The sequence below is a fragment of the Salvelinus sp. IW2-2015 genome, linkage group LG4q.1:29, assembly GCF_002910315.2.
Source record: "Salvelinus sp. IW2-2015 linkage group LG4q.1:29, ASM291031v2, whole genome shotgun sequence".
NCBI lineage: Eukaryota > Metazoa > Chordata > Actinopteri > Salmoniformes > Salmonidae > Salvelinus > Salvelinus sp. IW2-2015.
In genome coordinates, this window is record NC_036842.1 from 51,804,416 (window position 1) to 51,819,983 (window position 15,568).

The following is a 15,568-nucleotide window of genomic DNA, read 5'->3' on the forward strand; positions in this document are numbered from 1 at the left end:
CTCACACTCTTTCTCCGTATCTTGCTTCTACTTCTGTTACCATAGATCAGCAGAAACCTGTGTGAGACAAAGTCCTGCCAGGATTCTGACCCCCACACAAACTTCCTACACGTTGAACAGCCCGCATGCATCCCACACTCTTTATAGTTCTTTACAGGGCCCATAAGCAGTGCACTATAATAGGGAATAGTGTGCCATTTGGGACGCACAGGTGTTAGTCATCCTTGTCTCCCCTAATGAAGTGTTTCACGTCGGGAATGCTGTTTTTTTTTATATGGCGATATATCGCTGTCAAAATGTTGTGAATGAATGAACAGTGATTCACAAAAAGAAATGGCGTGTGGTAGCAGTGGCGTTGTCTGTGAATCGTTATTCATTAACTCACAACACTTTGACATAGTTTCAAACAAGAAATGTTCACTTCCTGCTTGGTCATTTAAGGAACAATAGATTGGCTATAGCGAACTGGAATGCTGCTGTTTATGATGCGCTGAAAGCATGTCAGTTACACAAGTTACACACCCACACACACACACACACACACACACACACACACACACACACACACACACACCACACACACACACACACACACACACACACACACACACACACACACACACACACACACACACACACACACACACCACAGACTCCCTCTCTCTGGAGTACATGGTATTCCCAAGGCAGTATTCTAGTCACCACCTGCTTTCTATTTTCTACTCTTCCTTTTCCACATTCCATTCTTTCACACATTCCAAGCCCAGGATTTGTCCCGAATGGCACCCTATTCCCTATATAATGCATTACTTTACTGTAAGACTTATAGGGCACTATGTAGGCAATTGGGGTGCTATTTTGGGACGCAGATCTAGATACTGCACACGCATACAGATGTGGGTTCTTAATTTGACCAGTTACGTCACAGGTGTAAAATAATCCCATCAGCAGGAGGATATGATTATCTTCAATCAAAGTGCTAGTTTCTAACAGGAAATTAGTTTGAGGCTTTAGTAGGCTATAGTTTAGCTGCTGAGATCTAGTGAAAGAAATAGAACAACGGATTTTCCGTGAAGACACAAGGTTCTTTTGAATTTCCTGCGGGGCAGGAAAATTCTCTGCGACAACAGAGTGATCAAATTAAGACACTACACCTGTACAGAAGTTACTCAACAACATGTTAATGAATAGTTCAGGGGTCATCGACTAGATTCAGCCGCGGACGGTCGGGGGGCCGGAATGTAATTGCAAATAATTAATAGACTGCAAATGGACCGCAAGAAGCGCCAACAGATATTTGAGGAAAACATAATCATTTTGAACCGTGCTTGTGTAGACGATCACGTGTCTCTCTATTATGCGTGGGAATGCTTGGGAACAGATTTCCAAAATGTAAATCACTTGGAGCTGATTTCCTGGTGTTTCTACAGCAAATATGTATGGGTTTTTTGGTCAGGAAATTTGGGGGCCAAATAAAACCACCACCGCCAGTTGGGGAACCCTGGAATAATTTATGGGGCTCAAAATAATACATTCTAGCATTTTTTGAGTACTCTTATAAAACTTAGCGCGAGAACATAAGACGTCTTTGAGAGAGGAGATGAAATAAAAAATGAAGAGGGGGGTGGTCTGTGGTTATCTTTTTTTTGTTACAGTATTTTTATTTTATTTTTGTTGTGGAGGAACTAGACATTAGGAAAAGCACCTACAGGAATGCCCCTTAAGAGTCAAACAAAAAAAGAACAAACAAACAAACAAAGAGAGAAAGAACCAGAGTGAGCAAATAAGTCTGGAGGGGGGAGGGGTGCAGGCTTGCTCTCGGTGTGGTAAACTCCCATGTATCATCCCGTGCTGAATGTTGTCGTTGTCTCTCCCCTCCTGACAGGTGACAACTACCCCATGCAGTTCATTCCATCCACAATGGCAGCTGCAGCCGCTTCAGGACTGAGCCCGCTTCATCAGGTAGGCCCATGTGCTGCTCCAGTGAAACGTTTCCCGTAGGTACACATCTAGGATCAGCTTCCCCACCCCCCAATCCTATCCTTAACCATTAGTGGGGGGGAAATGCAAAACTGACCCAAGATCAGCATCTAAGGGCAACTTCACCCTACACCCCCATGTGCTGCTCCAACAAAGGAAAGATGCTGATATGCTAACAAGCATTTAAAGTACCAGATTTAGGCCTACCAAATATCTGCACCAGGTGCAAAGTTGTAACCATATTTTATTTTATTTTTTATTTTAAAATGTCCTTCTAGAGGGTAGATCCCAATAAGCCAATGTTATTATCAGTTTGTTAAACAGTCGAACCCTAACGAACTAACTCGGCATTAGCAACAATGTGAACTAATCAACCCCCTATAGACTCCCGTGTTTACCAAGCCTATAGACTCACGCTATTAATCTCACCACTTCCCTTATCCGATACATGTCGGCAGAGTCAAACAAAGACCAATATGATAAATCACTTTGGTATTCCAAGTTCCAACCCACCAGCACAGCACCTGGCCTAAGCAATTCATCATCTTTTTATTGGTGCTTGACACCTGTGGTTAGCAATTGGCACGTATAGATAATAGCTATCATAGAACATGGCTACAAAGAAGAAGAAAAACAAGAAAGTCTTCCTCTCTCAGGTCAGGCTTCCTATGTAGCTCTGCCGCCTGAGAGACGAGTCACAGTGAGGATACAGTGAGATGACAGCGAGACATGGCGACAAAGAGACATCATGTGATACAATGGGACACAGCAAGACACTTTGAGACACAGAGAGACACAGTGAGACATATTGAGGCACAGAGACACAAAGGTTGTGTTTACACAGGCAGCCCAATTCTGATCTTTTTCCCATTAATTGGTTTTTTGAGCAATTACATCAGATCTGTTCACATCAGATCTTTTTCAGGGCTGTATTGGGCTGACTGTGTAAACGCAGCCAGAGAGACAAATTGACACACCGTGAAATGAAAGATAGACACTGTGAGATGAAAAAGACACACAGCGAGATACAGAGAGACACACAGACGATAGGTAACTAGGCCTCAACAGCTCCATTTGTCATAACAATATGAAACAGTTTCTACAACGTTGAGAAGAATCTTGTGTTTTTACTCTTATCGTAGTGTTCGAGAGTCAAAGAGCTGCGGCTGAACGTGTGTCCGTGTCATTGTCTACTATGTATCAGGGACAAATGTAAGCATACATCAGCTGGAATGAAAGCTGGCTACAATGAAAGAAAGTCAGCCCAATTCTGATATTTCTTCCACTAATTGCTCTTTGGACCAATCAAATCAGCCCTGAAAAAGATCTGATGTGATTTGGTCAAAAGAAAGAAAGAAAGAAAAGAGGAATACCAAATCCATTACTCTCCTATAAAGTGATGATTCTATTTAAAACTCGTTAAAGATGGAAGACAAGATCTGATCTCCACATCTCTTGCCTTCCACGCCCTTTATTGATTTTACCGCAACAACAAGTTGCACTTATGGTAAAGTCATAGGAAGGAAACTAGAATACAGCTGATTCACTAATCGTATTTCCTCATTCATGACCTGCACAACAAGCTGCAGAATGTTTTAGGAGCCAGGGGTATGCATCCCAAGTGGCACCCTTTTTTTTATATATATAGTGCACTACTTTTGACCAGGGCCCATAGGGTTCACGTCGAAAGTAGTGCACTATATAGGGAATAGAGTGCCATTTGGGATGCAAACCTAAATGTCCCCTTGCCATCGTGGGAACGTCGTCATACAATTGTTTCCAGTCCTGGTCGGTGTCTCGCGTCTGCGGTCTAGTTCAATCGAAGAGTAATGCGAGTGCAATGTAGTTGCTTTGCAAACGTTCTTGTTGTCGTCACGAGACGTCGTGTTTGCTGGTTTTTTGTGTCTAACCCGTTGTTTGAATTACACACGCATGCACGTGCGCACGCAGCACGCACGCACGCACGCAGCACACACACAACCAACACACACACACACACACACACACAACACCACACAACACACACAACACACACACACACACACACACACACACCACCACACACCAGGAAGTGTTTCATTTAGCCTTTCCTTAGTTAGTGTCAGGCAGACAGGCAGTCCATTTTCCCCGTTTTCTCCTTGCTAACCTGCTGAAAAAGACAAAACCCCATTTGTTTTCCTGATCAATAGAACCTTAGCTAGCTAAGGGGATTCTCCCACTCCCCCTAGGGGCAGATCTAGGATCCATGTAGTCTTATTCGTTATTATCTAAAAGGTACAAATGATCCTAGATCAGCACTACTCAGCCCTCAGATTCAAATCTATAAAGCACAATAACATGCCTTTCTCTTAGCGTATTATTTCACTAACCTGCCTATCAAAACCAGCATTGATGGAGGAAAATGACACTCATCATTTAGTTTCAGTCAAATTAGCACTAACTGCCAGAGCTTCTGTCCAATAATCAGGCAGCGAGGGGTCTTTTTGAAGACTGTTTGTCAATTTGTAATTTAGAAAATCACTGCATTGTCTTTCCTCAGGGTTTACTGAAAAGCGAGAGGTCCGTTTGGCTTTGTTTACGTTGCACATTGGCTTTTAGCCGGCCATCGATCCCACAGTGTTTTTCTTTCCGGGAAAAGGTAGAAAAAAGGCTGTTTTTTACGCTTTCGTTTTAGACAGTTCTTTAAACGGCATTATGCCAATTGGCAAGGATAGGGTCGATGTCAGGTAAACAATAGTCAAATTGTACATTTACAAGACTCAATGTGGCTACGAATGACTGTGGCAATCTACACTGTTTGACTCACTAGTTACAGTCGACTATGGCCGTGTTTGTCAGATCTACAGTGCATTCGTAAAGTATTCAGACCCCTTGACTTTTTCCAAATGTTGTTGTGTTACAGCCTTGTTTTTCTCATCAATCTACACACAATACGCCATAATGACAAAGAAAAAACAGGTTTTTAGAAGAAGAAAAGTATAATTTAAAAAAATTAACTATTCAGACCCTTTACTCAGTACATTGTTGAAGCACCTTTTGCAGCGATTAAAGCCTCGAGTCTTCTTGGGTATGATGCTACTAGCTTGGCACACCTGTATTTGGGGAGTTTATCCCATTCTTCTTTACAGAGCCTCTCAAGCTCTGTCAGGTTGGGTGGGGAGTGTCACTGCACAGCTATTTTCAGGTCTCTCCAGAGATGTTCGATCAGGTTCAAATCAGGGCTCTGGCTGGGCCACTCAAGTACATTCAGAGACTTGTCCCAAAGCCACTCCTGCGTTGTCTTGGCTGTGTGCTTAAGGTCGTTGTCCTGTTTGAAGGTGAACATTTGCCCAGTCTAAGGTCTTGAGCGCTCTGGAGCAGGTTTTCATCAAGGATCTCTCTGTACTTTGCTCCATTCATCTTTCCCCCAATCATGACTAGTCTCCCAGTACCTGCCGCTGAAAAACATCCCCACAGCATGATGCTGCCACCGCCATGCTTCACTGTAGGCATGGTGCCAGGTTTCCTCCAGATGTGACGCTTGACATTCAGGCCAAAGACTTCAATTGGTTTCATCAGACCAGAGAATCATGTTTTTCATGGTCTGAGAGTCTTTAGGTGCCTTTTGGCAAACTACAAGCGGGCTGTCATGTGGCTTTTACTGAGGAGTGGCTTCCGTCTGGCCACTTTACCAAAAAGGCCTGATTGGTGGAGTGCTGCAGAGATGGTTGTCCTTCTGGAAGGTTCTCCCCATCTCCACAGAGGAACTCTGGAGCACTGTCAGAGTGACCATCGGGTTCTTGGTCACCTCCCTGACCAAGGCCCTTCTCCCCCGATTGCTCAGTTTGGCTGGGTGGCCAGCTCTAGGAAGAGTCTTGGTGGTTCCAAACTTCTTCCATTTAAGAATGATGGAGGCCACTGTGTTCTTGGAGACCTTCAATGCTTCAGAAATGTTTTGGTAGCCTTCCCCAGATCTGTGCCTCAACACAATCCTGTCTCGGAGCTCTACGGACTATTTCTTCGACCTCATGGCTTGGTTTTTGCTCTCACATGCACTGTCAACTGTGTGACCTTATATAGAGAGGTGGACTTCAATCAAGTTATAGAAACATCTCAAGGATGATCAATGGAAACAGGATGCACCTGAGCTCAGCTTCGAGTCTCATAGCAAAGGGTCTGAATAGTTATGTAAATAAGCTATTTCTGTTTTTATTTGTAATAAATGTGCAATTTATTTCAATTCATTTTCGAATAAGGCTGTAACGTAACAAAATGTAGAGGAAGGGGTCTGAATACTTTCTGAATGCACTGTATGTGTGAAGCTCTTGTCTGATGTTGTTTTGGCAGCCATATTTAAAGGGGCGGGGCATTCCTGTTTAAGTTTGTGTGGGTGTGAGTGTACTTGGGTATAGAGGCCCATAACTCAGACTTCCGGTGTCTAACTGTCTTACTCATTCCCATACATAATTCTTGCTTAGTTGAGAGCGAGACAGTGTGTGTGTTTGTGCATGTGCATGGGCCTCCGAGACATTCCGCGTCGATACCTCAACCCCAGCTCTCCTCTCCTCCCCAGTCGTATGAACAGCAGCCATGCACCGCGGCGAGTAACGCTTGCGGCCACTAATGATTGACGTGTGAGGCCCCACCAGTCATTCAAAGCACATTCTTGCGCAGATCTCATATCGCCAGAGGCCCGGGCGCTCCTCGTACGCTCCAAGGAAAATAAGCGGCGTGACATCAGGGCTTTGTTTCATTGCGGCGAGGGCACCTTCTGTTTGTGTTTAATATCGGCTTGGGAGTGGGCCGTCCAACTCACTGCCTGAACCCCAGAATAAGACGGCGCGGCGGTCCTCCGCTCCGCTGCGGTGGGTCTCGTGTGTCTGCCGCCCTCCTCCCGGACCTCAGAGCTCCCAGGAGGCCTAGCAGTTTATACTGAAGTGAAATTAGATCTCACAACACTGGGGCCATGAGAGACTGGGGAGAGAGGAAGGAGAGGGGTGGGGGGAGCGGAGAGTGGGGCGGGGAGAGGAGTGAGGGAGGGGGGAGAGGAGAGATGAGTGGAGAAAGGGGAGATTGGAGAAGAGAAGATACAAGAGAGAAGGAGAGAGAACATAAAATGAAAGAAGAGTGGTGAAAGGGAGAGCTTAGAGGAGAGGAGGAGGTAGGGAGGAGAGTGAGGCAGGCCAAGTTTTACTGAACACAAGCCATGTCTGGGTGGTTTTCCTGCAGGATTGGGGCTTTGATATGTTGTCAAGTCCTCAGACGGAGGTTGACAGCGGTTTCAGGCAGTGGTCAGGGCTTTGATTCAGACTGCTGGACCTCAGACAGAGACTCTGTGTTTCTCTTTGCTAGATAGTTTAAAAAAAAATATTTACCAAGTGTCTTCGACCTAATTGAGGTTGATTCTCAAGAGTTATTCTGTGAAGAGTAAGAAATATATATACATATGTACTCTGACATTTAACTTTTAAGCATTTCTCTGACTTGAAGTTTTGAGGAACACTCAAAACCTCAAACTGGATCCAAGTGTTGATATGAATCAATACGCAAGCCCCTCTGTTGCAAGCATCTGCGTCGTAGATAGATTTGAGTTCAATGTGCTTTCTCTGGAACCCAACCTTGGTAAACAAACATATTCCTCCAACAATGTTCACAGTTATCTTTTTCATTCTAGCTTCAACCCGATCAACTAAAGACAAGTGCTCTGTGTTTTCTCTCAGAATTGTGTTTGTGTGTGTGTGTGTGTGTGTGTGTGTGTGTGTGTGTGTGTGTGTGTGTGTGTGTGTGTGTGTGTGTGTGTGTGTGTGTGTGTGTGTGTGTGTGTGTGTGTGTGTGTGTGTGTGTGTGTGTGATGTGTGTGTGTGGTTGGCTCTGACACACACATCACATTGTAGACAGGAGCTTTGCCAAGCAGGGATAAGAAAACGATACACTGAGTCATAAGAAGAGAGGAGGCGGGAAGTAAGTGTCCGACTAGCGGCTGGCTGCTGATGTTAATAACTTGTCGGTTTCCCTATTTCCTCCCTTTGTAGCAGCTGTACGCCGCCCAGCTGGCCAGCATGCAGATCTCGCCCGGAGCCAAAATGGCCTCCCTGCCGCAGCCTCAAAACTCCTCAGGCCCCCTCTCGCCCTCTGCCTTGAAGAGTAAGAAGAGAGCATCGAGTCCTGTCACTCACATTAAGGTGAGCTGTCTCTTTATTCTTGACTTTGTGTGTTTTTGTTTTGGACCTTGCTTTACAGTATATAACTCACTGAATATATACTGAATCAATGATTCAAGTGAAAGGGAATGACCATGCATGCGCTCATACGGAGACACACAGACACACGCTCATGGAGTCATTGGCACTGGCTGCTGCTTGGCATGGGCTCAGACCTCTTCACTGGAGCGAGCGCGAGACCATACTCGTAATCTTGACTCGACGAGGCAATAATGGGAGCCATGTGTCTATGTGGGGTCGCTGCAACCAGCATTACAATAGACCGGAGTCAGAACTCACCGCAGCTGTACAGTAGTACTCTGGCCTTGGAACGGCCACCCTTCCCTAACCCCTTTCCACTCTCGCTAACGCCCCCACTGGCATCCCACCCGTCCCCCCAGCCTCCCAAATCACGTTCCTTCTTCTCTCCTCAAGACCGGTTTCAAATTAAATCCATGTTTGTTAGCGTACCCTTCACCACACAAGAGGCTTCTTCTTTTACAGTTGTTGTTCCCTTCCAGGGATTTCTCACAAACTCAATGTGAGGCGATGTGGTCATGAACCTTTGATTAGGAAAGAGAGGATAAGACACCACAACAAAATTCCCATTGGCTTTTTTCAACAGAACTGGATGATGAGATAGTTAAGGGACTTTTCAATTTGAGCGCTGGAGTGGTGAACAGTACGGCCCTGTATTTTTGATCGAATTGATCAAATGTATTTATAAATGGCCACAACCTGAGAGGGGGGATAATTGAGTAAAGACCTGATCAAGTAGCAATCTGAGGTTGAAAGCATAGCTGTGTGGCCTTATTTTTCCCATCCTCTGAATAATGTGCTGTCCCAACACAGTGCCCTGGGGAACACCACAAAAGGCTTAAAGCACTCTAAAACACATTATACACACTCTCCAACCAACAACCAAGTTTTTCACCAGGTCTTCACTTAAAGCAGTTTGTCAAAGTACCTTCATAACACCGTCAAGGTAATTGTGCTTTCCCATGTAACAGGTCCATGGTGTGTTTTCAGCCTTCGCTTACCCCTGTGCCCACTTTCTTCTGTCTTCCCCAGGAGGAAGGATCGACACAGCCCCTGAATCTCTCAGCCCGACCCAAGACTGGCGAGCCCCACCACTCCCCATCCTCGCCGTCACACAGCCTGTACCCTGGCAACAAGAGCAGGCCCATCAGCATGGGGAAGAGGCGCATCCCCAGCCCCCTCTCCAACATGGGCAGGGGCTCACTGGGTGGGTGCAGTGAACACACACATGCATGCGCAATCACTCACATTGGGTACACATGTAAATGCACACAAACCCCTTCACACTGCACACAAGCAGTCCTAGCATCCTCCGCCAGTTCAAGCCACGAGATTTCAACCCCAAAGGAGACCTGTTTTTTCTTTACGAGAGTCCAAAGCCCTGTATTTAGCCCCCCTGAAAGACCCAGTTAGCGGAAGCAGTGAAACCCAGCACATGTTATTTGGTTTCAAGAGACTTCCTCACATCATTGTCTGCCCTGTAACATAAACTGTTATGCTCTACCTCTGCTATCTGTGATTTAGCCCAATCTAAAGCCTCTCATTACGGTGAAACTATTTTGCTAGCTCTTCTAGAGCTGCTTCACTCGTGTTTCCTTCCTATGTGCTATTTCTCGCCTTTTTTGAATGGCCACCCGTTAGAAAAGGAAGGCGACGGAAAGTTTGCACCCCACGTTATTGTTTAACCCCAAAAAATCCCTAGCCTCAACCACCTAGGCACATGTGTACATCTGAAAGAGCCGGATATGTAAAAGCGATATGGTAACAGCTCCACCTCACCTTCTGATAGTCGAGGCACAGTATTCACAATATTGCTCTCTACGCATGTCTCAAGAGTAGGAGCTACGGTAGGTGTCCATTTGGAATCAGAAGTTTTTCCTGTGAGTTCACGTACAGCAATCAGACCACTGACGGGGCTCAATGCTTCCCGCCCACAGACATCCTGTCTAGCCTGAACTCCACGCCACTGTTTGGGGACCAGGATGCGGTGATGAACGCCATCCAGGAGGCGAGGAAGATGAGGGAGCAGATCCAGAGAGAACAGCTTCATCACCAGCAGCAAAGCCTGGAGGCCAAGCTCACGGCCCTGAGCGGCATGAGTTTCAGCAATGGCAGCAAGGTCAGAGTCACGACACCGATAAAGACGCACGCACACACACAAGCACACACACACACACACTAGCTACCATCTAATTAGCACTATTAGCATCACAATGCAGACAGAAGCCTGAACAATGTACACGTGTCTTCTCACGTGCGCCACTGTAACGTCATTCTCTGGTTGACACAGGGCAAGCCGAATTCTGTCATTCTGTCACTTTCTCCTCTCAATTCATGCATGTACTGTGAAGGGGAACTTGTTTTGTCTGCTTTTTTTGCTCTGGAACCCTGGCCAGTGCTCTTGAGATCCTCTCTTCTTTCATGTCCACATGGCCACCCAGAAGCCGACTGCTTTGAACAGCCAGCAGCTGGGCCGCGTGTGTGTGTGTGTCTGTGTGTGCGTGTGTGTGTGTGTGTGTGTGTGTGTGTGTGTGTTGGTGTGCCTGTGCATGTCGGAGTGTGTGTATGTGTGTGAAGCAGGGGTGGGGGGGGGGGGCGTTGAGTCCAGCAGCACCTCTTGGCCCCCGCCCCCAATCCTACACCCACGGGGAACCCCATGTTAAAATATCTTCAAAAATATCAATCATATCTGTCAATCATGGGACAGGAGCAAGGGAAAATACATTTTGAAGAGAGGAATGATCCTGCCGTCTTCCGAAGGATTGATTGATCTCCATGTTGGCAGAGAGGAAGGAGGAAAGCAAAGATGAATCATGAATATTTCAGCGATGGATACTTTGAACCCCTTCTCCACAGCCCAACTAGGCAAGCTTAATGTACATATTCAACTAGGATATCTGCTTTATTGGGAGTTGTTTGTTTCGCATTAATGGTTAAAAACATTCAAAGTGGTGAGAAATATTCTGCTATTTCTCCGTTTTTGAAGTTTTTTTTGTAGATGGGTTTACATCATATATGTCAGAGTCCAAGGCCCGCGGGCCACATCCGGCCGCGAGAAGGTTTTTTACGGCCCCTGGGAATGATCTTGATTTATATAGAACGGCCCGCAGACCGCAGCAAGCCGCAGCCCGCAGATCTTTTACACGCACCAATACTACATTTCCCACAATGCAACGGTGACGCACCGAGCAGTAGGCTGCTTCATTCAATATTTATTGGCACAGCAGTCGTCAGCATCACAGTAAAATTAACTTTCAGATACCCATCAAAAATGGCAAAACGGAAGGTGGACACTCGAGAACCGGGGTTTCAAACAAGGTGGGAGTCGGAGTATATGTTCACGGAGTAGCTGGAAAACCTGTGTGTCTTCTGTGTGGAGAAAGTGTGGCGGTACTGAAAGAGTATAATCTGAGACGACATTATGAAACGAAACACGCGGCAAAACAAGAATTAGGACATGGAACAAAGGCTACAAAAGGCAGAGGAATTAAAAACGATGCCTCAAATCTCGACAGGCTCTGTTCAAAAAAGCCAATCACAAGGCCAGGCTGCTGTAAATTGCTATTATTGTTTTTTTCTTTGAAGTAAATTTAGCCCACTTTTGCTAAAATAGAAAATATAGGCTACTGATGGTGCCTTGAATACCGGTTTCTTTCATTTAATGTTCATGTTATGGGGATTTTTATATAAAGGAAATTTGTCTTTTGTGTCTGTTGAAAATTAAAGATTACTGACAGAGCCATAAGAAAATATTGCTTTATTTATCTGATCATATTGGAATATATTTGTTAGGTTTTCAGTAGGTTCAATTAGGTTCACTAGACTATATGCGTCATTTAAAAWTTTTTCAATGAACATTCGAACAGTCCGGCCCTCGGCTTGTAGCTACATTTTTTATTTGGCCCTCCGTCCATTTGACTTTGACACCCCTGGTTTACATGATCCTAATCGAAACGTCTAAATGTATCAATTATCTTAAAAGGTCCAATGCAGCCATTTTTATCTCAATATCAAATCATTTCTGGGTGACAATTAAGTACCTTTCTGTGATTGTTTTCAATTAAAATGGTAATAAAATAAAATGGCTTCTTAGCAAAGAGCAATTCTCAAGCAAGAATTTAGCGATGACTGGTCTGAGTGGGGAGGGGAAAACAGAATCTAGCTCTTATTGGCAGAGAGGTTTGGAACTCTCTTTCTTATTGGTCTATTAATTATGGTAAATTATTGGTCACCGGGCAGGCCAAAACTCCATCCCAACAAACAGCTCTTACACTAAAATGGCATTATCATAATTTTTTTTACATTTTACAGTATTATCCCAACCTCATAGTGTGGAAATATACAGTACCGGTCAAAAACACAGGACAATCACATTTTTGACTGTACTGGGCCTTTAAATGATCAAATGAAGCTTGGTTTATTGTGAACAACAGGTTTTTAGGTGAGTTTCTTGTGCATTTCTCTGTTCCGCTCTCACATGTACCAACACTATATTTTCCGATTTTATAAGAACATACCTTAGAGATGCAGCAATTTACTTTATGGCTTCATACCTTCTAATAAAACGCTCATTTGGAATCCCTCAAAGTAATTGTTTCCGGTTCTTAAACACGGCAGGCCAGTGTTTGTAGTTCAGTGTTATTCGTTACCTAACAACAGTTCCTCGAGTGTGCTTTTCTTAGCTTTAAAAGTATCCTTTTTCTGTAAAAGGGAGCATTTTTTTTGCCACTCATAGGATTATATCTGTCTTAGTCAATTCATGACTCACCTCCTCCATTCTGCAAAATTGTACCACTGTACAATTAAATGGAGATGCTACACTCATGTATTTCCGTCTGAGCGTCATGCTTTCTTGAAAAGCATTTTCTAGCAATATTTGTTGCTATTTTGGGGACATTTTATAGACATTCTTTAGATGGGCATTAGATTAGACAGTCTGAAACTACTGAAACACGTGATCCACCTCTGACCTCAGCTATAAGGGAATGAGTGAGGTATCCACACAGATGAATGGGTTCTTATGCCACACCTTGGGTTGGAGAGAGTGTGTGGCGTAACTTTATATGAAGCTAATGCTGATGGTGTCTGTGTCTGTGTCTGTATGCATGCATGTGCTGGCCGTCTCCTTAGTCATCCTTCAATTCTTACCACAGTTCCAACTTCGCTATACATTCTACTACTAAAAGTGATCCAGGACTCGTTCTGTTGCTGGTTGTCTTTGTCTCCAGTTCTGTGTCCTGGCACTGTAATGTCATTATAGCTCCCCTTGTTCACAGACGCTATAGCGCCGTCCAGCAAGTGGCCTTGTGGAGTATCGCGTTACGCTTATGCTGCTTCCAACAGGGCCCGTGGCTGCCAAGCAAGCACACTGAAATAGCACTGAGTGTAAGTGGGTGGGTGGGTTGCGATGTGGTGAGAGAGGAGCACTGTGGTGTGTGATACGGTGTTGTGTGTGATACTTGATTGTGTGTGATTACTGGTTGTGTGTGACAGCGTGTTGATGGTGGGTGTGTGTTGTGTGTGTGTGCGTGGTGTGTGTGGTGTGTGTGTGTGTGTGTGTGTGTGTGTGTGGTGGAATGTGGACATGGTGTGTGTGTGGTGTGTGTGTGGTGTGTCTGTGTGTGTGTGAGTTGTGTGTGGTGTGTGTGTGTGCTGTGACACTGTGTGTGTGTGGTGTGGTGGTGTGGTGTGTGTGTGGAGAGAGAGAGGGACTGTGTGTGTGTGACTGGGTGGTGGAGGTACACCGTGGGTGTGAGAGAAGGAAACTGTGTGTGGATATTACTGGGAGTGGGCACTGTGTGTGCTGTGTGTGTGTGACGGAGCAGAGACTGGTGTGTATGATGAGAGATAGAGACTGTGTGGGTGAAGAGACGAGAGGGAATTGGGGGGGTGTGTGCTGTCGTGTGGTGTGTGTGTGTGTGTGTGTGTGCGGCGTAAGTTTAGGCCAGTTTTGAGCAAGCGAACTGCCCTTGCGTAGAGCGTTAATGCGTCCTACTCAGGAGAAGACTAGTGCTTTATTTGAATGCCCCTGTCACTAAACCCACTTAACTCTGCCGGTAGTTGACATCAGCTGTCGGGACTACTCAACTACGTCACACCAGCTCTTTTGTGTGCCACACTGCAGGGAAAGGAGGGAAGGTTGAGGAGAACACTAGAATGTGGATGCCTTGAGTCAAGTCAGGCCAGTCACCACACAGCCGTCTCTTTTGCCTGTCATGCTATTCACAGGGTGTTATGGCGCGCGTTGTCATTGGTAGGATGCGTCTAATCGTTTTTTTGAGCTAAGTCATGTGTACGTACGTTTGCGTTAGCGTTGATGTTCAAATTCAAGGCCTATAAATGCAGTGCCCTCCGTAATTAATTGGACAGTGACACGTTTTTAGTTGTTTTTTTGCCTCTGTACTCCAGCACTTTGGATTTGAAATGATAAAATGACTATGAGGTTAAAGTGCATTTCTAGTAGACACAAAATCATCTGAAAAATAACCAAAACAAACAGGAAATGCATCCAACGAGTTTGTAGAGTCACAAGCTTGATGTAGTCATTGCGTGCTAGGAATATGGGACCAAATACTATACTTTTGACTACTTTAATATGCATATAAGTGAATTTGTCCCAATACTTTTGGTCCCCTAAAATGGTGGGGGGGGCTTATGTACAAAAAGTGCTGTAATTTCGAAACGGTTCACCCGATATGAATGAAAGTACCCTCAATTGAAAGCTGCCAGTTTGCACTTTAACCTCATAGTCACTGTATCATTTCAAATCCAAAGTGCTGGAGTACAGAGCTAAAACAACAACAAAATTGTCACGTTCCAAATAATTATGGAGGGCACTGCATTTATACAGCACTATGTGTACTATTTTTTAAATAGGGTGGGCGTGAGCTCCTTCAGTTTCAGTGGGCAACAGGGCAAGGCGTCTGTATTGAGAGATGACAGGCAGAGTGAAGGACAGAGGGAGAAGGGAGAGGAGGAGTAGGAGAGAGGGAGGGGTGCTTCACTGCTCCTTCAGTTTCAGTGTACTACAGGGCAAGGCGTCTGTATTGCGAGATGATAGGCAGAGTGAGGGAGGAGGGCAGTAAAGAGGGAGAGAAGGAGGAGTGAGGGATTTAACTGCTCCTGGAGGAGGCAGTTAACATTTGTGGGTCGGTTAGAGCAGGGTTTGCCTGTATGTGTCGCCGCGGTAATGAGCTCAACACGACGCTGATAAAACTGCTCGGCCGGCGCGGTGTTTATAGGGCTGCCATAGCAACCCGTTGAAACATGTGCCCAGGAGAGCCTAGCCAATAGAGGAGCTCTGTGTGTCTTTAAGTCGGGATAGATCGAGGTGAATGTTGGACAAGCCTCAGTCCCGTAAAGTAACACTA

At 45.2% G+C, this 15,568-nt stretch overlaps 1 pseudogene; it reads left to right on the forward strand.

Annotated features, from left to right (window-relative positions):
* The window catches only part of LOC111962124 (transcription factor SOX-6-like), a 98,020-nt pseudogene that overhangs the window by 67,107 nt on the left and 15,345 nt on the right, over positions 1-15,568 (forward strand).